Here is an 11,551-nt window from a genome sequence, read left to right on the forward strand (position 1 = left end):
CAGGCAGAACAGGTTGTGGGTTGAAGGTTTTGTGGCTGGGTTTATGTCCTACTCCCACCATTGGAAATACTCCCTGGTTGCAGAAGATAAACACAGTTCAGGCTCTGTATCCTCCATTACTAGGATTCCTTCCTAATGTCACCCTCATAGGTTCCAGGAAGTTTTCACTGCAGTAGGTTTTTGTCCCACAAATGCCCCCCAATTCCAGTCATCTCTTTCCATACTCTTGCCCTCTATCTCTTTTTCCCCAGCCTGATCGCTCCTGTTCCCATCTCCACCCATCCCACACCCACCCACAAAATGTATTCTATTTCCCATTCCCAGGGAGGTGCATACATCACCCCAGCACCCTCCTTGTTACTGAGCTTCTTTGGGTCTGTGGATTATAGCATGATTATCTTTTACTTAACAGCTTATACCCACTTTAAGTGAGTGCATACCATGTTTTTCTTTTCCTTTTTTATTATTAAGAAATATTCTATTCATTTTACATACCAACCACAGATCCCCCTCTCCTCCCTCTTCCCATACCCCCATTCTTCTCCCCTAGCCCACCCCCATTCCCACCTCCTCCAAGGCAAGGACTCCCATGGGGAGTCAGCAGAGCCTGGTACATTCAGTTGAGACAGGTCCAAGCCCCTCCCCCTGATTCAAGGCTGTGTAAGGTGTCCCACCGTAGGCACTGGGCTCTAAAAAGCCCACTCACACAGCAGGGATGGATCCTGATCCCACTGCCAGGGGCCCCTTAGCAGGTCAAGCTATACAACTGCCTCATCTATTCAGAGGGCCTAGTCCAGTCCCATGGAGGCTCCACAGCTATTAGTCCACAGTTCATGAGTTCCCACTAGTTTGATACCATGTTTTTCTTTCTGGGTTTGGGTTGCCTTTTTCAGGATGATTCTTTCTAGTTGCATCCATTTGCTAGAACATTTCATGATATCATTTTTAACAGCTGAGTAATACTCCAATGTGTAAATATTCCACATTTTCTTTATCTATTCTTCAGTTGAGGGACATCTAGGTTGTTTCCAGTTCTGGTTATATGAAAAAACAGATATGAACATAGTTGAGCAAGTGTTAATTTGGTAGGATGGAGAATCCTTTGTGTATATGCCTAAGAGTGGTATAGCTGGGTCTTGGTAAATCAGTTCCCAATTTTCTGAGGAATCGCCAAATTGATGTCCATCATGGCTGTACAAGTTTGCACTCCCACCAGAGGAGTGTTCTTGCTCCACATCCTTGCCGGCATGAGCTGTCACCTGTGTTATTGGTTTTAACCATTTTGACAGGTGTAAGATGGAATCTCAAAGTAGTTTTGATTTGCATTTATTTCCCTGATGGCTAAGGATTTGAACATTTCTTTAAGTATTTCTCACCCATTTGATATTCCTCTGCTGAGAATTGTCTGTTTTGATCATACTCCAATTTTAAATAGGATTATTTGATTTGTTGATATCTAGTTTCCATTTCATATGGAAAAACAAAAAACACAGGATAGCTAAAACAATCCATAACAATAAAAGAACTTCCAGAAGTATCACCATCCCTGAATTCAAGCTGTACTACAGAGTTATAGTAATAAAAAACTTCATGGTACTGACCTAAAACAGATGAATTGATCAATGGAATTGAATTGACAGCCCAGACATAAATCCGCACACCCACAGACACCTGATATTTGAACCCAGAAATGCACAATGGAAAAAAGAAAGCATCTTCAGCAAATAATGCTGGTCTATCTGGATGTCTTATGTAGAAGAATGCAAATATATCCATATTTATCATCCTGCACAAAACTCAAGTCCAAGTGAATCAAAGACTTCAACATAAAACCAGGCACACTGAACCTGATAGAAGAGAAAGTGGGGAATAGCCTTGAACACATTGGCACAGGAGACAGCTTCTTAAACAGAACACCTATAGCACAGAAACTAAGATTGACAATTACAATTAATAAATGGGGTCTCATGAATCTGAAAAGTTTCTGTAAGGCAAAGAACATAAACAATAGGACAAAACAGCAGACAGAAGAATGGGAAAAGATTTTCAACAAGTCCATGTCCAATAGAGAGCTAATGTCAAAATATATTAAAGAACTCAAGAAATTAGACATTGTGTACAATTTAAGACTAGTTATAATGTTCTTCTGATTTTTTTAACTGTTGTACAAGTGAAACTTCTATTACTAAGTGTAAGTTTTTAAACCAATGTAATAGGAACTAAAATAAGTGCTGGTGACTGCTTCGAGCCCAGATCTGACCTATGAATGACAAAGGCTGTTCCTCATCATTGCATTTAGTTTGCAGCTTTTCATGTTCTGACCATCCAGTTTGTTACTGTGAGTTTGAAGTAAACACTTCACAAAAAACTAATAGTTTCTTAGAAATTCCTACTAAAATAAAGTCCTTTTGTTTCATATATTTAATTTTCTGTTTCATATTTAATATTCACTTTTTCTAATGTGTTGATGACTCAAATATTCTACCTAATTTGTGGATTTTTTAGATGTTCTAATTAAATGACAATTTAAAAGGTTTTGAAGTGCTTTGTATAAATGTTTATTCTTATTAACAGTTCATTAAAGTCATTGTCATTTCAATTTAATGTTTTTCTTTTATTGAAAATTGATTTTTTTATACAATATATTCTGATCACAGTTTTCTCTCCTCCAACTCCTCACAGCTTCTTCCCACATCCTTTTTCGTCTGAATGGATCTTCACATCCTGTCTATCTCTTGTTAGAAAGCAAAGTTATCTAAGGAATAATAATAAGATAAAACAAAACAAAACAAGTTGAAATAGGACAAAACAAACAAACAGAAGTGTAGTGATATTTTATTTGTGCACCCCAATAAAGTTTATCTGAGGATCAGAGGAAAAAGCCAGCCAGTACTGTAAACATAGAGGTCAGGCAATGGTAGCACATACCTTTAATCATATCACTCAGAAGGCAGAGATCTGTGTGGATCTCTGTGAGTTCAAGGCCACACTGGGAACAGAGCCAGGAGTGGTGGTAAATACCTTTAATCCAAGCAGTAATCATAAAGGTCTAGAGGTCTGTAAAGACAGACAGGAAGTGACAGAGCTGGGCAGGAAGAGGAAATGATGTAGTTGGGTGGAGAGAGGAAATGAGATGGCAGAACAGAGAGGCATATACGCATTGGTATACAGGAAGTAAGTCTCTTTGGCTGAGGCTCTTCAAATGGTAAGAATGTGGCTGGCTTCTTTCTGCTTTTCTGATCTCTTGGTTTTAATCCCAATATTTCGCTCTGGGTTTTTAAATTAATAATACCATTTAGCACTTTGTCTTACACAGAAGAAAAAAGAGCCAAAGAAAAAGCAGGAGAAACATACATAGATGCAAATACAGATATGTTTGTACACACAGGAATCCCTTAAAAGCACAAAACTGAATGCCATAATTTAATATAACAAAATATGTATACAAAGGACCACTGAGGTTAAAAAAAAAGTCACAATAACAATATAACATTATGAGACAAAGAACTTCCAAAGATGCCAATGAGTTCATTTTGTGTTGGCTATCTGCTGCTGGGCATGGGGCCTACCTTTGAGAGTGGTTTGTTTACCTAGTGAGACCTCTTGGGAAAAACTAATTTTTTATTTACAAGTAGTTATCAATTGGATATAACTTCTGGGTTAGAGGTGGGGACATATGTCTATTTCTCCTTTCAGCTCTAGAACCCCTTCTGGTATGGACCCATGCAAGCCCTGTGCATGCTGCCCCAGTCTCTATGTGTTCATGTGCACCGTCTTTTTGTGTTTAGAAGGCCTTGCTTCCTTGGCGTCCTTCATCCCTTCTGGCTCTTACACTCTTTCTTCCTCCTAACCCATGGAGTTCCCTGAACCCCAAAGGAGAGATTTGATGGAGACATACCATTTAGGGCCAAGTATCCCAAGATCTCCACATGATGTCTGGCTGTGACTCTTTGGATTATTTTCTGTATATTGCAGGAGAACACTTTTCTGATGATGGCTGAGCAAGCCACTGAACTATGAGTATAGCAGACTATCTTTAAGAGTCATTTTATTGCTACGTTCTATTAACAGAACAGTACTATAGACACAGCAATAGCCTGGGTTGTTTGGAGGATCCCGTGGGATCCCTTTGGGCAACAACTCAATTAGATGTAACCTATTTACAGTACTGGAAGTGTCATTTGGTCACAGCAGATGTCCAGTTTGGGCTCTGTCTCTCCTGTTCTGTTATTTGACAATTAGATGACTTCCTAATTGTTTATATTTTAACAAGTCTCTACTGTATTAGGTTTCCATATTACCCCTCAAATGACCCCTAGTTTTAGCTGTCCCTCCCTGTATTCTTTGCCTTTCTGCCTTTTCCCTCCCTTTCCATGTTTGATCCTTGAGTTCAAGTCTCACTCTCCACCCATCCACAACTATCTACTCTATTTCCCCTCTATAGGGAAGTCTCTCCCTCCCTAAGAGTCCCCTACTCTATACCTAATCTCTGTGGTTATACAGAATGAGCTTGGTTATCATAGACTTAACAGCTAATACCCACATATAATCAAATACATTCCATATTTATCTTTCTGGGTCTAGGTTACCTCACTCATGATGATTATTTCTAGTTCCATCTATTTTCCTGTAGATTTCATTTTTTAAATTGCTAAGTAATATTCCATTATGTAAATGTACCACATTTTCTTCATTCATACATCCCTTGATGGATATCTAGATTGTTTCCCATTTCTGGCTATTATCAATAAAATAGCAATGAGTGTGGTGGAGCAAATGTCTCTAGAGTAAAGTGAAATATCTTCTGGGAGTATGCTTAAGAGAGATATAACTAGATATTGAGGTAGATCGATTTCCATCTTCCTGAGGAAATGCCACACTGGTTTCCATAATGGCAAAACAAGTTTTCAGTCCCATCATCAATGGCTGACTGCTCCCCTTACTCCACATCCTTGCTAGCATTTATTTATCTTAGTCATTCTGACATATATAAGATGAAATGTCAAAGTACTTTTGATTTGCATTTCCCTCCTGACTAAGAAAGTTGAACATTTCTGTAAGTGCTTCTCAGCCATTGGGGTTTCCTCTTTTGGGAATTCTCTCTTTGGATCTCTATCCCATTTTTAATTGGTTTATCTATTGTCTTGAAATTCACTTTCTTTTAGTTCTTTATATATTTTTTATATTAGCCTTCTATCTGATGAAAAATTGATAAAAAAAAACCTTTTTCTATTCTGTAGCCTCACACTTTGTCCAAATAATGGTTTCCTTTATTGTACAGAAGTATTTCAGTTTCACAAGGTTCCATGCATTATATGTTATTCTAAGTGCCTGTGCTATTGGTGTTCTGTTCAGGAAGTCTTTTCTGGTGCCAATGAGTTCAAGATTATTCAACACTTTCTCTTGAATTGGTTTCAATGTATCTGGTTTTATGTTGAGTTATCCACCTAGAGTTGAATTTTATGGAGAGTGATAAGTATGAATCTATTTGCACACTTAAATATATCCATCCAGATTGACCAGCACCATTTTTTTGATGATGCTGTCTCTTTTTCAGTGCACATTTTTTGCTCCTTTATAAAATAATAGGTGTTCATAGATGTGAGAATTTATGTCTGGGTCTTCAATTCAGTTCCATTGATCAACATGTATATTTTTGTGCCAATAAATGCTGTTTTGTTATTTGTTTTTGCTATAGTTCTGTAGTACAATTTGAAAACAAGGATGATGATACACCAGCAGTTATTTTATTGTTCAGGATTGATTTTTGCTATCCTGGTATTTTATTTGTTGTTGTTCCCAGATGGATCTGAAAATTGTCCTTTTAATATCTGTGAAGAATTGTGCTGGAATTTTGATGGGTATTGCATTGAATTTGTTGATTGCTTTTGGTAGTATAGGCATTTTTACTATATTAATCATATAGATCCATGAGTATGGGAAATCATTCCCACTATATCTTCTCCGATATTTTCTTTCAGTGTCTTAAATTTTTTTCCATACAGGTCTTTCAATTGCTTAGAGCTACCCCAAGATATTTTATATATTTTTAGGATATTTGAAAGCTGTTGTCCATGATTTCTTTCTCAGACCTTTTGTCATTTGTATATAGGGAGGCTAATGATATTTGTGTGTTAATTTCATTCCCTGGTAAATTGATGAAAGTGTTTCTCAGCTGTAGTAGTTTTATGGTAGAGATTCTAGGGATATAGATATATTAGTAAAATCATCTACAAATAAGGATATTTTGACTTTTCCCCTTCCTGTTGGTACCCGTTTGATCTCTTCCAGGTGTCTTATTGCTCTAACTAAGACTTCAAATACTATCTTGAGTAGATATGGAGAGATTAGATGACCTTTTCTTGTTCCCGATTTTAGGGGAAATGATTTCAGTTTCTCTCCATTTAGGTTGATATTGCCTGTGGGCTTGTGTAAACTGCCTTTATTTATGTTGATGTTTGTTTCTTGTATCCTTAATCTCTCCAGGACTTTTATCATGAAGGAGTGTTAGCTATTGTGAAGTCCTTTTTTGAATCTAATCAAATGATTATGTAGTATTTGCCTTTCAGTCTGTATGTGTAGTGGATTACATTTATTGAGTTAGATATATTGATCTGTCCCTGCATCTCTGGGATGAAGCCTACTTGATTATGTTAGGTGATATTTTGGTATATTCTTATATTCTTTTTTGCTTATTATTTTTCCTTTTACATTCCAATCATAGTTCTCCATCCTTCACCTCTTCCTGCTCTCCTCCCACATTCATGCCACCCCACCCTCATCCACTCCTCAGAGAGGGTAAGGTCTCCCATGAGGAGTCCACAAAGCATGGACTATTAAGTTGAGGCAGGAGTAGGCCTATTCCCCCTCCCCTGCGTCAAGGCTGAGAAAGGTATCCCACCATAGAGAATGGGCTCCAAAAAGTCAGTTCATGCACCACAGATACATCCTGGTCCCACTACTAGGGGCCCCCAAAACAGAACAAGCTTTATTGCTGTGGGATGGTCTGTATGTCAAATTGCTCTGATTGGTCAATAAATAAAACACTGATTGGCCAGTGGCCAGGCAGGAAGTAGGTGGGACAAGGAGAGAGGAGAATGCTGGGAAGCGGGAAGGCTGAGGGAGAGACACTGCAGCCACCGCCAGGACAAGCAGCATGTAAAGATGCCGGTAAGCCACCAGCCACATGGCAAGGTATAGATTTATAGAAATGGATTAATTTAAGATATAAGAACAGTTATCAAGAAGCCTGCTATGGCCATACAGTTTGTAAGCAGTATAAGTCTCTGTGTTTACTTGGCTGGGTCTGAGCAGCTGTGGGACTGGCGGGTGACAAAGATTTGTCCTGACTGTGGGCAAAGCAGAAAAACTCTAGCTACACCTCATAACTGCCACCCACATTTAGAGAACCTAGTTTGGTCCCATGCAGGATCCCCAGCTATAAGTCCAGGGTCTGTGAGTTCCGACTAGCTTGGGTCAGCTGTCTCTGTGGGTTTCCCCATCATGATCTTGATCTCCTTGCTCATATAATCCCTCCTCCTTCTTTTCAACTGGACTCCAAAGGCTTGGCTGTGGATCTCTATATCTGCTTCTGTCAGTTACTGGATAAAGGTTCTGTGATGATAATTAGGGTAGTCACCAATCTGATTACAAGAGGCCAGTTCAGGTACCCTCTCTACTATTGCTAGGAGTCTTATCTGGAGTCATCCTTGTATTCCTGAGAATTTCCCTAGCACCACGTTTCTACCTAACCCCATAATGGCCCCATCTATCAAGAGGTCTCTTTCATTTCTCTCCTCTGTCCCTCCCTCAAATCAACCATCCCATTCCCTCGTGTTCTCATCCCCCATCCCCTTCACTCTTCCCACCCCATCCCCATTTTACCCAGAAGATCTTATCTATTTCCCCTTCCTAGGGTAGTCCATGTGTGTCCCTCTTGGGGTCTTCCTTGTTACCTAGTTTCTCTGGGGCTGTAGATTTTAGCCTGGTTACCCTTTGCTTTACATCTAATATCCACTTATGGGTGAGTACATACCGTTTTTGTCTTTCTGGGTCTGTGTTACCTCACTCAGGATGATTTTTTCTAGTTCTACAAATTTGTCTGCAAATTTCATGATGTCATTGGTTTTTGTTTGTTTTTTTGATTTTTACTGGTAAGTAATAATTCATTGTGTAAATGTACTACATTCTTTATCCATTCTTTCATTGAGGGGCATCTAAGTTATTTCTAGGTTCTGAGTATTATGAATAATGCTGCTATGAATATAATTGAGCAAGTGTCCCTGTGGTATGATTGAGTATCCTTTGGGTATATGCCCAAGGGTCTTGAGGGAGATTGATTGCCAATTTTCTGAGAAACCACTATACTGATTTCTAGAGTGGCTGTAAAGTTTTCACTCCTACCAACAGTGGAGGAGTGTTCCCGTTGCTCCACATCCTCTCCAACATAAGCTGTCATCAGTGTTTTTGATCTTAGACAATTTGACAGGTGTAAGACGGTATTTCAGAGTCATTTTGATTTGCATTTCCCTGATAACTAATTATGTTGAGCAATTCCTTAAATGTCTTTTGTCCATTTAAAATTCTTCTGCTGAGAATTCTCTGTTTAGAGCTACACCCCATTTTTTAATTAGATTATTTGGTATTTTGCTGTCTAGTTTCTTAAGTTATTTATATATTTTACAGATCATCCCTCTGTCAGATGCGGGCTTGGTGAAGATCTTTTCCCATTCTGCAGGCTGCCATTTTGTCTTATTAATAGTGTCCTTTGCCTTATAGAAGCTTTTAAGTTTCAGGAGGTCCCATTTATTAATTGTCCATCTCAATGTCTGTGCTACTAGTGTTGTATTCAGGAACTAGTCTCCTGTGCCAGTGAGTTCAAGGCTACTTTCCAGTTTCTCTATCAGGTTCAGTGTAATTGGATTTATGTTGATATCATTGGTCCACTTGGACTTGAGTTTTATGCATGGTGATAGACATGGATCTATTTGCATTCTTCTACAGGTTGACATCCAGTTATGCCAGCACCATTTGTTGAAGATACTTTCTTTTTCCATTGTACATTTTTGGCTTCTTTGTCAAAAATCAGGCATTCATTGGTGTGTGGATTTATGTCGGGTTCTTCAATTTGATTCCATTGATCCATATGTCTATTTTTATGCCAGTACCAAGTTGTTTTTATTACTATAGCTCTGTAGTAGAGCTTGAAATCAGGGATGGTGATACCTCCAGAGGTTCCTTTATTGTACAGGATTGTTCTAACTATCTGGAGTTTTTTTTCCCATATGAAGTTGAGTATTATTCTTTTGAGGTCTGTGAAGAATTGTGTTTGGATTTTGAGGGGGATTTCATTGAATCTGTAGATTGCTTTTTGGTAAGATTGCCATTTTTACTATGTTAATCCTGCCTATCCATGAGCATGGGAGATCCTTCCATTTTCTGATATCTTCTTCAATGACTTAAATTTTTGTCATACACATCTTTCACTTGTTTGGTTGGAGTTATACCTAGATACTTTATATTATTTATGACTATCGTAAAGGGTAATGTTTCTCTGATTTCTTTCTTAGCCAGTTTATCGTTTGTATATAAGAAAGCTACTGATTTTTTTTTGAGTTAATCTTGTATCCTGCTACATTACTGAAGGTGTTTATCAGCTGTAAGCATTCCCTGGTGGAATTTTTGGGGTCATGTATGTATACTATCACATCATTTGCAAATAGCGAAAGTTTGACTTCTTCCTTCCCAGTTTGTATCCCCTTGATCTCTTTTTGTTGTCTTATTGCTTTAGCTAGAACTTTGAGTACTATATTGAATAAATATAGGGAAAATTGACAGCCTTGTCTTGTTCCTGATTTTAGTGGAACTGAAAAAGAAAATGTAGTACATTTACACAATGGAGTATTACTTATTGGTAAAAAAACAAAAACAAAAACAATGACATCATGAAACTTGCAGGCAAATAAATGGAACTAGAAAACATCATCCTGAATGAGGTAACCCAGACACAGAATGTCAAGCATAGCACATACTTATTTATAAGTGGATAGTAGACGTACAGCAAAGGATAACTGTTGGGAATATTATTTTAAAGTGTGTTGCATTTTTTCCTACTGCTTTTGTTAACACTTCAAAGTTGTGTTTGATCAAGTAAAACAGTCTTGCTGAGTCAGCAAGTAGCTGACAGAAAGTGGTAGGAGGAAACCACATGTAGGAAGGGTTTTTAAGTGGGGTTAAGAGAAAGATACTGGGGCTTTTTTTTTTTAAGATGCCAGCAAAGGGAGAGGATTAGCTACTTGCTATTCAGCCTCTCTGAGTGAATTTCACCCAAACTGTTGAATTGTGAGTTCTATAGATTTAGATAAAATTCCCTTTAGTAGCTTTGAAAGAGTCAGTACCTAAGGGAACAGAATCCCCTCAGGCTGTGGCCCTGATAGCAGCAGAGTTGCAGTTGCTATTAGGACAGCCTTTGCTGAAGGAGTAGCCACTTTAAGAAATAAAAAACAACAATAATTGGTGCCCAATGGATGGTAGAACCATGAGGACTTCAGATGCACCTGCCATCTGGACTTTCCACACTAACAGCTGGCTGCTCCTTGCCTGGAGAAGTCAACAGTATTGGTAGGAGATTTGGGGAATCCTTTAGGAGAGTAGGAAAGAATTAAATGATATTGAAAAGATTTTTCTTTCTACACAAAGAATGGGAAACCTAACAATGCAGGGTGCTTGGAATCTCTATACTGCTACCTTAGAAGCAGAATATAGGAAGATAAATGACTTAACTAACATTGATTTTAATTACTGTTGGTATGGTAATTAATATCCTATAAATAATAGCCTTGATGGGGATTTTTTGTGTGCTAATTATGAAAAGTGGATTAATAGGATGCACGCCTTGGAAAGATATAATAATGAAAAAAGTAAAAATGCTCAGACACAGAGAAATTTAGAGCAGAATTTACCACACCATTGTATTGTGCAACTGGAGAGGAATGGCCTAAGTTAATTGGAACACTAACTTTAATATATCCAGTTACTATGAAATGATACCAGATGATATATCCCCTAGGCTATACACAAGTTAACTAGAATCCTGTGGGTATGTTAGACTTAAAGAGATTTAAGGAAGCAGTAGTTTCATATAGTATTCATTCATTCTTTGTAAGATGGATGTTAAATTTATGGGCAACTAGGAATAAAATTATTCCACAAGACTGGAAGGATTTAGTTTAAGCAGTATTAGAAACTGGTCTTCCATTACAAAGGAGAACTTGGTGGATAAAGGAAGCTAGTGCCATGAAACAATGAGGTAGGGCTAGAGGTCATGAGTTTTCCCAAGACAAAATTCTTAGTGAGAGTCAGTATGCTGATTTGCAGAGACAGTGTATGTTGGATAATAACACCCTGATTCTATGTTGTATAGCACGTTTGAATGCTTGAGACAAGTTTGAAGAATCAGGAAAGAGGACTTGTATAATATTATACAAGACCCAAAGGATGTTTTCACTGATTTTTTACACAGCTGTAAAATTAACATCAGCTGTAAATAGAA

This window comes from Peromyscus leucopus, chromosome 22 (assembly GCF_004664715.2).
Source record: "Peromyscus leucopus breed LL Stock chromosome 22, UCI_PerLeu_2.1, whole genome shotgun sequence".
NCBI lineage: Eukaryota > Metazoa > Chordata > Mammalia > Rodentia > Cricetidae > Peromyscus > Peromyscus leucopus.